Source organism: Lagenorhynchus albirostris, chromosome 1 (genome assembly GCF_949774975.1).
Source record: "Lagenorhynchus albirostris chromosome 1, mLagAlb1.1, whole genome shotgun sequence".
In the NCBI taxonomy this organism is placed as follows: domain Eukaryota; kingdom Metazoa; phylum Chordata; class Mammalia; order Artiodactyla; family Delphinidae; genus Lagenorhynchus; species Lagenorhynchus albirostris.
This window is the reverse complement of record NC_083095.1, coordinates 67332831-67344921: the sequence shown is the minus strand read 5'-3', so window position 1 is coordinate 67344921 and position 12091 is coordinate 67332831. Positions and strand designations below refer to the sequence as shown.

General features: G+C 37.3%; 1 protein-coding gene across 4 annotated transcripts in view; it reads right to left on the bottom strand.

Moving 5' to 3' along the window:
• The window catches only part of STRN3 (striatin 3), a 114474-nt gene that overhangs the window by 76479 nt on the left and 25904 nt on the right, over window positions 1-12091 (bottom strand). The window lies entirely within an intron of this gene.

Below are 12091 nucleotides of genomic sequence, written 5' to 3'. Positions count from 1 at the left end.
AGAAACTGAAACCCTTGTGCACTGTTTGTGGGACTGTAAAAGGGTGCAGGTGTGGGAAAGAGTACACCAGTTCCTTAAAAAATTAAAAACAGAATTATCATGATCCAGCAATTTCACTTCTAGGTATACATCCAAAAGAATTGAAAGAAGGTTCTCACAGAGAGATTTGTGCACCCATATTCATAGCAGCACTAGTCACAACAGTCGAAAAGGGGAAGCAACCCAAGTGTCCATCACAGATGGATGGATAAACAAACTGTGGTATATAAATACAATGGAATATTATTCATCCTTAAAAAGGAAGGAAATTCTGATGCTTGGATATACCTTGAGGACACTATAGTATATGAAATAAGCCAGTCACAAAGAGACAAGTAATGTATGATTCCACCTACAGGAGGTATCTAGAGTAGTCAAATTCACAGAAAAAGAAAGTAGAATAGTGGTGGCCAGGGGCTTGAGGAAGGGTAACTGGGTTGTTGTTTAATGGTTACAGAGTTTCAGTTTTACAACATGAAACAGTTCTGGAGATTGGCTCAACAACAATGTGAATACACTTAACACCACTTAACTGTATACTTAGAAAAATGATAAATTTTATGTTATAGGCTTCTAACACACACACACACACGTTCCTTGTATCCAATACCTACCTTTCCAAAGAGAATCAATGCATGATTGTCTTGTTTCACCTCCTCACCTGAAGTATAGTTGATTTACAATGTTTCAGGAATACAGCAAAGTGATTCACTTTATTTATATGTATATATATACGCATATATATTCATACACTTTTCAGATTCTTTTCCATTATAGGTTATAAGAAGATACTGAACACAGTTTCCTGTGCTACACAGTTGGCCCTTGTTTATTTTATATATATATTTATATTTTATATATATATATATATACACACACACACACACACACACGTGTGTGTGTGTGTGTGTGTGTGTGTGTGTGTGTGTGTGTGTGTGTGTGTGTGTGTACCTTAATCCCAAATTCCCAAGTTATCCCTTCGCCCTCCACCTTTCCCCTTTGGTAACCACAAGTTTGTTTTCAGTGATGCCACTGGTATGTTTTAAAGCAATTCTCAGATATCTTATTTCACCCAAAAATACTTCACTATATTTTGCTAACAAATATTTAGTTTACAGGGAAAAAATGCCATTACCACAGCTAACAAAATTAAATAATATTAATATTTTTATTATATTTGTTATGGTGATCTGTAATCAGTGATCTTTGATGTTACTACTACCACTGCTGAAGGCTCAGATGATGGTTAGCATTTTTTAGCAGTAAAGTATTTTTAAAATAAAAAAAAAGTCTACAGATAATAAATGCTGGAGAGGGTGTGGAGAAAAGGGAACCCTCATACTCTGTTGGTGGGAATGTAAATTGATACAGCCGCTATGGAGAACAGTATGGAGGTTCCTCAGAAAACTAAAAATATTGAATACAATTACCATATGATCCAGCAATCCCACTCCTGTTAATATATGTGGAAAAGACAAAAACTCTGATACATGCACCCCAATGTTTACAGCAGCATTATTAACAATAACCAAGTGCTCATCACCAGAAAACTGGTTTAAGAAGATGTGGGGTGTGTGTGTGTGCATGTGTGTGTGTATACACACATAATGGAATATTACACATATACATATATATTCCATTTGTAACAACATGGATGAACCTAGAGAATATCACACTAAGTGAAGTCAGAGAAAGACAAATTATATGACATCACTTATTGTCGAATCTAAAAAATGATACAAATGAACTTATTTACAAAACAGAAACAGACTCACAGACATGGAAAACAAACTTATGGTTATCAAAGGGGAAGGGAGGGTATAAATTAGGAGTTTGGGATTAACAGATACACAATACTATATATAAAACAAATAAACAAGGACCCACTGTATAGCACAGGGAACTATATTCAATGTCTTGTAATAACCTATAATGGAAAAGAATCTGAAGAAGAATATACATGTATGTGTGTGTGTTTATAGATTTAAAACAATCTTTTTGCTGTAACCTGACACTAACAACATGGTAAATCAACTATACCTCAAAAAAATATATACACATATCTTTATAAGGTTTTTTGGTCAAATCAGGTCCACATGTTGCATTTGGTTATGTCTCTTAAGGGTGGAGAATATTAATACCATGGAAAATTGTTTTTAAGTGAAAAAAGGAACACAGGAATAGAAAATACAATGTTGAGATTGGTTCAAGGTGGCAGGGTAGAAGGATGTGCACCGGAACCACAACTAACTGCTGAGCAATCATTGACAGGAAGACACTGGAACTCACCAAAAAAGATATCCCACATCCAAAGACAAAGGAGAAGCCGCAATGAGATGGTAGGAGGGGGGCAATCACAATAAAATCACATCCCATAACTGGTGGGCGACTCACAAACCGGAAAACAATTATACCACAGAAGTCCACACACTGGAGTGAAGGTTCTGAGCCTCACGTCAGGCTTCCCAACCTGTGGGTCCGGCAACGGGAGGAGGAATTCCTAGAGAATCAGACATTGAAGGCTAGTGGGATTTGACTGCAGGACTTCGACAGGACTGGGGGAAACAGAGACTCCACTCCTGGAGGGCACACACAAAGTAGTGTGAACATCAGGACCCAGGGGAGACTGAACCACACCTACCTGCTAGTGTTGGAGTGTCTCCTGCAGAGGCAGTGGGTGGCTGTGGCTCACCGTGGGGACAAGGACACTGGCAGCAAAGTTCTGGGAAGTACTCCTTGGTGTGAGCCCTCCCAGAGTCGGCCATTAGCCCAACCAAAGAGCCCAGGTAGGCTCCAGTGTTGGGTTGCCTCGGGCCAAACAACCAACAGGGAGGGAAGCCAGCCCCACCCATCAGCAGTCAAGCAGATTAAAGTTTTACTTAGCTCTGCCCACCAGAGCAACACCCAGCTCTACCCACCACCAGTCCCTCCCATCAGGAAACTTAAACAAGCCTCTTAGATAGCCTCATCCACCAGAGGGCAGACAGCAGAAGCAAAAAGAACTACAATCCTGGGCTTCCCTGGTGGCGCAGTGGTTGAGAGCCCACCTGCCCAGGTGAAACGAGTTTGTGCCCTGGTCCGGGAAGATCCCACATGCCACGGAGCGGCTGGGCCCATGAGCCATGGCTGCTGAGCCTGCGCGTCCGGAGCGTGTGCTCCGCAACAGGAGAGGCCACAACAGTGAGAGGCCCTCGTATTGCAAAAAAACCAAAAAAACACTACAATCCTGCAGCCTGCGGAACAAAAACCACATACACAGAAAGATAGATAGACAAATGAAAAGGCAGAGGGCTATGTACCAGATGAAGGAACAAGATAAAACCCCAGAAAAACAACTAAATGAAGTGGAGATAGGCAACCTTCCAGAAAAAGAATTCAGAATAATGATAGTGAAGATGATCCAGGACCTCGGAAAAAGAATGGAGGCAAAGATCGAGAAGATGGAAGAAATGTTGAACAATACAATACAGAGATGAACAATACAATAACAAATAAAAACTACACGAAAAGGAATCAATTGCAGAATAATTGAGGCAGAAGAACAGATAAGTAACCTGGAAGACAGAATGGTGGAATTCACTGCTGCAGAACAGAATAAAGAAAAAAGAATGAAAATAAGTGAAGACAGCCTAAGAGACCTCTGGGACAACATTAAACGCAACAACATTCACATTATAGGGGTCCCAGAAGGAGGAGAGAGAGAAAGGACCTGAGAAAATATTTGAAGAGATTATAGTAGAAAACTTCCCTAACATGGGAAAGGAAATAGCCACCCAAGTCCAGGAATCACAGCAAGTCCCATACAGGATAAACCCAAGGAGAAACACGCCAGGACACACAGTAATCAAATTGGCAAAAATTAAAGACAAAGAAAAATTATGGAAAGCAACAAGGGAAAAACGACAAATAACATACAAGGGAACTCCCATAAGGTTAATAGCTGATTTCTCAGCAGAAACTCTACAAGCCAGAAGGGAGTGGCATGACATACTTAAAGTGATGAAAGGGAAGAACCTACAACCAAGAGTACTCTACCTGGCAAGGATCTCATTCAGATTTGATGGAGAAACCAAAAGCTTTAGAGACAAGCAAAAGCTTTAGAGACAAACAAAAGCTAAGAGAATTCAGCACCACCAAACCACCTCTACAACAACTGCTAAAGGAACTTCTCTAAGTGGGAAACACAAGAGAAGAAAAGGACCTGCAAAAACAAACCCAAAACAATTAAGGAAATGGTCATAGGAACATACATATCGATAATTACCTTAGACGTGAATGGATTAAATGCTCCAACCAAAGGACACAGGCTTGCTGAATGGATACAAAAACAAGACCCATCTATATGCTGTCTACAAGAGACCCACTTCAGACCTAGGGACACATACAGACTGAAAGTGAGGGGATGGAAAAAGATATTCCATGCAAATGGAAATCAAAAGAAAGCTGGAGTAGCAATACTCATATCAGATAAAATAGACTTTAAAATAAAGAATGGTACAAGAGACAAGGAAGGACACTACATAATGATCAAGGGATCAATCCAAGAAGATATAACAAATATAAATATATATGCACCCCACATAGGAGTACCTCAATACATAAAGCAACTGCTAACAACTCTAAAAGAGGAAATGGACAGTAACACAATAAATAGTGGGGGACCTTAACACCTCACTTACACCAATGGACACATCATCCAAAATGAAAATAAATAAGGAAACAGAAGCTTTAAATGACACAACAGACCAGATAGATTTAATTGATATTTATAGAACATTCCATCCAAAAACAGCAGATTACACTTTCTTCTCAAGTACGCACAGAACGTTCTCCAGGATAGATCACATCCTGGGTCACAAATCAAGCCTCAGTAAATTTAAGAAAATTGAAATCATATCAAGCATCTTTTCTGACCACAACGCTACGAGACTACAAATCAATTACAGGGAAAAAAACATAAAAAACACAAACACACGGAGGCTAAACGTTACTAAATAACCAAGAGATCACTGAAGAAATCAAAGAGGAAATCAAAAGATACCTAGAGACAAATGACAATGAAAACAAGATGATCCATAACCTATGGGATGCAGCAAAAGCAGTTCTAAGAGGGAAGTTTATAGCTATACAAGCCCATCTCAAGTAACAAGAAAAATCTCAAGTAAACAATCTAACCTTACACCTAAAGGAACTAGAGAAAGAAGAACAAACAAAACCCAAAGTTAGCAGAAGGAAAGAAATCATAAAGATCAGAGCAGAAATAAATGAAATAGAAACAATGAAAATAGCAGAGATCAATAAAACTAAAAGCTGGTTCTCTTAGAATATAAACAAAATTGATAAACCTTTAGCCAGACTCATCAAGAGGAGGGAGGACTCAAATCAATAAAATTAAAAATGAAAAAGGATAAGTTAAAACAGACACTGCAGAAACACAAAGCATCCTAAGAGACTACTACAAGCAACTCTATGCCATTAAAATGGAAAACCTGGAAGAAATGGACAAATTCTTACAAAGGTATAACGTCCCAAGACTGAACCACGAAGAAATAGAAAATATGAGCAGACCGATCACAAGTAATGAAACTGAGACTGTGAGATGCAGAAAAAGTTGTTGACAAAATTCAACAACCATTTATGATAAAAACTCTCCAGAAAGTAGGCACAGAGGGAACCTACCTCAACATAATAAAGGCCATATACAACAAACCCACAGCAAACACCATTCTCAACGGTGAAAAACTGAAAGCATTTCCTCTAAGATCAGGAACAAGACAAGGATGTCCACACTCGCCACTATTATTCAACATAGTTTTGGAAGTCCTAGCCACGGTAATCAGAGAAGAAAAAGAAATAAAAGGAATAAAAATTGGAAAAGAAGTAGTAAAACTGTCACTGTTTGCAGATGACATGATACTATACATAGAGAATCCTAAAGATGCCACTAGAAAACTACTAGAGCTGATCAATGAATTTGGTAAAGTTGCAGGATACAAAATTAACGCACAGAAATCTCTTGCATCCCTATACACTAACAACGAAAGATCAGAAAGAGAAATTAAGGAAACAATCCCATTCACCACTGCAACAAAAAGAATAAAATACCTAGGAATAAACCTACCTAAGGAGGTAAAAGACCTGTACTCAGAAAACTATAAGACACTGATGAGAGAAATCAAAGATGACACAAACAGATGGAGAGATATACCATGTTCTCGGATTGGAAGAATCAATACTGTGAAAATGACTATACTACCCAAAGCAATCTACAGATTCAATGCAATCCCTATCAAATTACCAGTGGCAGTTTTTACAGAATTAGAACAAAAAATCTTAAAATTTGTATGGAGACAGAGAAGACCCCAAACAAAGCAGTCTTGCGTGAAAAAAATGGAGCTGGAGAAATCAGACTCCCTGACTTCAGGCTACTACAAAGCTACAGTAATCAAGACAATATGGTACTGGCACAAAAACAGAAACATAGATCAATGGAACAGGACAGAAAGCCCAGAGATAAACCCACATACGTACGGTCAACTAATCTATGACAAAGGAGGCAAGGATATACAATGGAGAAAAGACAGTCTCTTCAATAAGTGGTGCTAGTTTTACTCTTTGTAAAACTAGACAGCTACATGTAAAAGAATGAAATTATCCCTAACACCATACACAAAAATAAACTCAAAATGGATTAGAGACCTAAATGTAAGAGTGGACAATATAAAACTCTTACAGGAAAATATAGGAAGAACACTCTTTGACATAAATCACAGCAAGATCTTTTTTGATCCACCTCCTAGCTTAATGGAAATAAAAACAAAAATAAACAAATGGGATCTAATGAAACTTAAAAGCTTTTGCACAGCAAAGGGAACTACAAACAAGACGAAAAGACAACCCTCAGAATGGAAAAAAATATTTGTAAACAAATCAACGGACAAAGGATTAATCTCCAAAATATATAAACAGCTCATGCAGCTCCATATTAAAAAAACAAACAACCCAATCCAAAAATGGGCAGAAGACCTAAACAGACATTTCTCCAACGACATATAGATGGCCAAGAAGCACATGAAAAGCTGCTCAACATCACTAATTATTAGAGAAATGCAAGTCAAAACTACAATGAGGTATCAACCTCACACCAGTTAGAAAAGGTATCATCAGAAAATCTAGAAACAACAAGTGCTGGAGAGGATGTGGAGAAAAGGGAACTCTCTTGCACTGCTGGTGGGAATGTAAATTGATACAGCCACTATGGAGAACAGTATGGAGGTTCCTTAAAAAACTAAAATAGAATTACCATATGACCCAGCAATCCCACTACTGGGCATATACCCAGAGAAAACCATAATTCAAAATGACACATGCACCCCAATGTTCACTGCAGCACTATTTACAATAGCCAGGTCATGGAAGCAACCTAAATGCCCATCGACAGATGAATGGATAAAGAAGATGTGGTACATATATAGGATGGAATATTACTCGGCCATGAAAAGGAATGAAATTGGCTCATTTGTAGATATGTGGGTGGATCTAGAGACTGTCATATAGAGAGAAGTCAGAAAGAGAAAAACAAATATCGTATATTAACGCATGTATGTAGAATCTAGAAAAATGGTACAGATGAGCTGGTTTGCAGGGTAGAAATAGAGATACAGACGTCAAGAACAAACGTATGGACACCAAGGGGGGAAAGTGGTGGGGTGTTGGGGGGGTGGGGGTGGGATGAATTGGGAAATTGGGATTGACATATATACACTAATATATATAAAACAGATAACTAATAAGAACCTACTATATAAAAAATAAATTAAATAAAACTCAAAAATTCAAAAAAAAGGGTAAAAATAAAACCACTGCTTAAAAAAAAGAGAAAATACAATGTTGAGTGGAAAAAAAAATCTGGACATTTACCGTCAAATTAGTTAAAATGTAAAAACAGACGAAATAATCTGTGATGTAGAAGTCAGAATAGTAGTTACTTCTAGGGGCTGGCGGGAGAGACTAAGTGAAAACGAGGTGGACACATATAGGGCACTGGCAATATTATCTTGATTTGAGTGGTATTTACATTGGTGTATAATTTGCAAAAATTCATCAAGTTATATACTTAAAATTGGAGTACTTTACTAAGTGGATGTTATACTTCAATTTACAAGTTCAGGCAAAAATACATTAAAAGTATCACTCTCACATACATACCCGAATGCCAAAATACTAATAATGGTTATCTCTGGGTGGTGAGATAAGCAATTTTCATTTTCTTTTCTAGGCTTTTCTATAGTCCCCCCAATTAAAAGAAAAATATTTTAAAATGAAGAATGTTGCTATTGAAAATTCCCTGGCCGTCCAGTGGTTAGGACTCGGCGCTTTCACTGCAGTGGCCTGGGTTCAATCCCTTTCTGAGAATTAAGATCCTGTAAGCCGCAGCATGGCCGGAAAAAAAAAAAAAAAGAATGTTGCTATCAATTTTAACATCCCCTCTAAACATTCATTAATCTTCTCTCTTCTCACACTGATAAAAATATGCATAATTTTTTCTTCCACACAATTTGTCCTCCTGCTGGATTTCAGGTTTTGAACAGCCCTGTTACTAGTTAAATGAGTATTAAAATCCAACTTTTGACCCCTGGCTAAAGAAATATAGACCTTATATTTACACTCTGCATAATATATAGTTGTCTAAGTGCAATGCGCTTGTGTAAGCATGGGAGATACATGCGTACACACACACACACACACACACACACACACACACACACACACACACCCCTTATTCTCAACTCAGCAACCAGTGCACTCCTCCCCACAAAAAGCCAGACACATCACTTATGCTCAAAATTCTGCCATGGCTACCCATCTTACCCAGAATAAAAGCCCAAATCCTTATGATGGCCAACAAAGTCCTAATTGTCTGGTCCTTTTTACATCTCAGGTATCCTTTCCCACCACTCTTCCCCCGTGGACTTCACTCCACCTTAACCACATGGGTAATCTTGCTAGTTTCTGAATCCATCAAGCACGCACCTATTTGCCTTGGGGCCTTTTCCACTAACAGCAATGCCAGTGAGTTCTTCCTTCACACAAATTAACTCCATTACCAAAACTTTGCTCAAATGTCCTCTTCTCAGTGACACCTATCCTAACTATCCTTTTAAAAATTACAAACTGTTCCACATCCCCATATACTCTTTTTTAAAAATTTTCTTTCTTTATTTATTTATGGCTGCGTTGGGTCTTTGTTGTTGCGCGTGGGCTTTCTCTAGTTGCAGTGAGTAGGGGCTATTCTTCTTTGCGGTGCACAGGCTTCTCATTGCGGTGGCTTCTCTTGCTGCGGAGCACGGGCTCCAGGCGTGTGGGCTTCAGTAGTTGTGGCGCACGGGCTTAGTTGCTCCGTGGCTTGTGGGATCTTCCCGGACCAGGGCTCGAACCCATGTTCCCTGCATTGGCAGGGGATCCTTAACCACTGCGCCACCAGGGAAGCCCTCCCCATATACTCTTAATTGCCCTAACCCTCCTCTACTTTTTTCTCTTACCACAACGCTTAATCACTTTCTAACAAAAATCTCTTCTTTATCTATTCATACAGTTTCTCAACAATTTATTTACATGTTATTGCTTGTTTCCTCCCACCCTCAGACCCCACAAGAATCTAAGTTTCATGAGAGCAGGAATATTTGATTGTTTAGTTCATGGTTATATCCCAAGCATTTAGAACAGTGTGTGGCAACTAGCAGGCCAGGAAGAAAGGGCGGGGGGCGGGGGGGGGGGACAGGTGGAGGGGTGAGGAAGGAAGGAAAGAAAAAAAAGTCCAGTGGAAAGTTTAATGACATACATATAGATTAAAATTAGAAGGAAAATGGTGGTGACAAACGATATCTTATTAAGATTATAAATTAAAATTAGTGAAATATCTCAATTGAGATATTGAGTACTCACTCAGTAAAACTTCTATACTCAGCTGAATTCATCACAATTATTTTCATACACATTTATATTCCCCTATTATATAATAATGTGAGTAAACTACAAGTTGTGCCTGACCCCAAAACAGGTATTTATCTACAATTAGATTTATCGAGTAGATCTTACCAGGTAGATCATGACTAGTCCATCATAAATACTTAAACTCTACTAAATAGCAATCTGCCAAAATTTCAACTTACAAAACAAATTAGCAGGTTTTTCATTACAAGATTCACTACAGAATTTTTTTCAAGAGTTAGAACATTCAAAAGAATTCAATATAGCATGAGAAATAGAGTGAATCTTTGAAGACTGAAATTATCATAACTTCCTCCCAGGAGTCAATGGCATCAAACCCTTTATTCAGAAGAAACCTAATTCCTATTATTATAATTTATAATATTTTTCTTCTACACAAGAAAATCTCCCCTTTCCTCCTTCCTTGCCTACACACACACATATATTAATATGACTGCACATTCATTAAAACTTTCATAAAGTTTTAAGTATGTACTTTTAGGTAGCCCAACATCAACTTAGAACTCTGAAGAAAGACATTCTCAAACTTCAATAATATACAGACCCCTTAAAAAAGGAGAATCGTTCCTGCAGTTTCCAGTTATTTACAAAAGTTGTAATCCTAACGTTATTTAAACCTATGCAAACACAAACTTTTTAAAAATTAATTTTTATCACAGTATAGTTGATAAACATAAACCTTTAAGTAAACTCTTTATGCACACAGATCTTACATAAATACAGAAAGTCAGATAAACCAAAAACCAAATACAAAACTTCTAAATAAAATTCAATTTAACACGAACACTTAAAAAATAAATGGCATGGTTTTGCTGAATAAATCTCTGCTCACAACACAAAAATGGCACTAACTGAACCACCATAAGCTTCCTTTAAGATTGGAATGCCTGTACTACTAAATGGTAATAAGGCAGGTAAATTTTTCTCAGTTTCACATTATTATGAAACATTAATTCCTGATGCTAAAAAAGCATTTGGTCTTCAGTTAACTCAAAAGCATCTTATTCATTAAGACTAGTACTTCTATTCTTTTCCTTAATATTAGTCCCTAACAATCAAAACAGTAACACTTGGCACCACCAAAAACTAACACATATTCTAACCCCAGCATCAAGTGAAAGTATTCAATTATGACTCAGGTGATCCAGAACATGTTTAAGATAATCTACCATTGAAAATAAAACACTAAATTTTAAAATTGTAGAGCACTTTCAGACCTCATTTGATAATCATATGTTCACTGTATGATCCTGCCAGCAAATAGTGAAGAGTTTCCATTATCTGATAACCCATAGTCATCAGGAAGAAGTTTCCAAAGATAACTGTGGAATCATCTTCCAGAAAGGTTAAAAATAAATCAGATTCATCTGTCCAAAATGATTTCAGGACTGATGAAAATGATATACTCCAAAAGTTGGCTTTATTATTATTGCTGTTGTCATCACTGAAGCATCTGCATACTGTTTACCATGGTTCCCAGGAGCAACAAAATGACTTTAAAAGCCATAAAAAAACTCTTGCTCAGTTTCAGAACCCTAATACTCTTTTCTTCGAAACTATTGTAAGAAACTAAGATAAGGAATACTGATAAAAGGATACTAGTCGGGAGTTTGGAGACCTACATTCGAATCCTCACTTGTCACTAACTAGCTTTATAACCCCTTAGCTCACTCATTCTCAGCTTACTCATTTGTCAAATAAGAGGGCTGAATTAGATGTCTTCTTAAGATCTGCTAGTTGTAAATTTCAACCACTAAGATTAGCATTTCAGAATTCTATGATGACACTTCTGATATTAAAATGACACAAATCAAAACTAAAATAGCTCAGTTTTTCAAAAATGGCTTAGGAAAAAATTGTCCATCTTATTATGAGTAAAAATGTATATAGTTCTTAAAAGAATTCTATTTTACAGCTTTCTCATGAGAAAAAACTTATTCATTAAAGTTACAATTTAAAAAAATTTTAGAAGAAAATTATAATTAGAAGAACTCACATAAAGCTATGTAGCAGACACTGATGTGCTATCCAGACCTCCCTT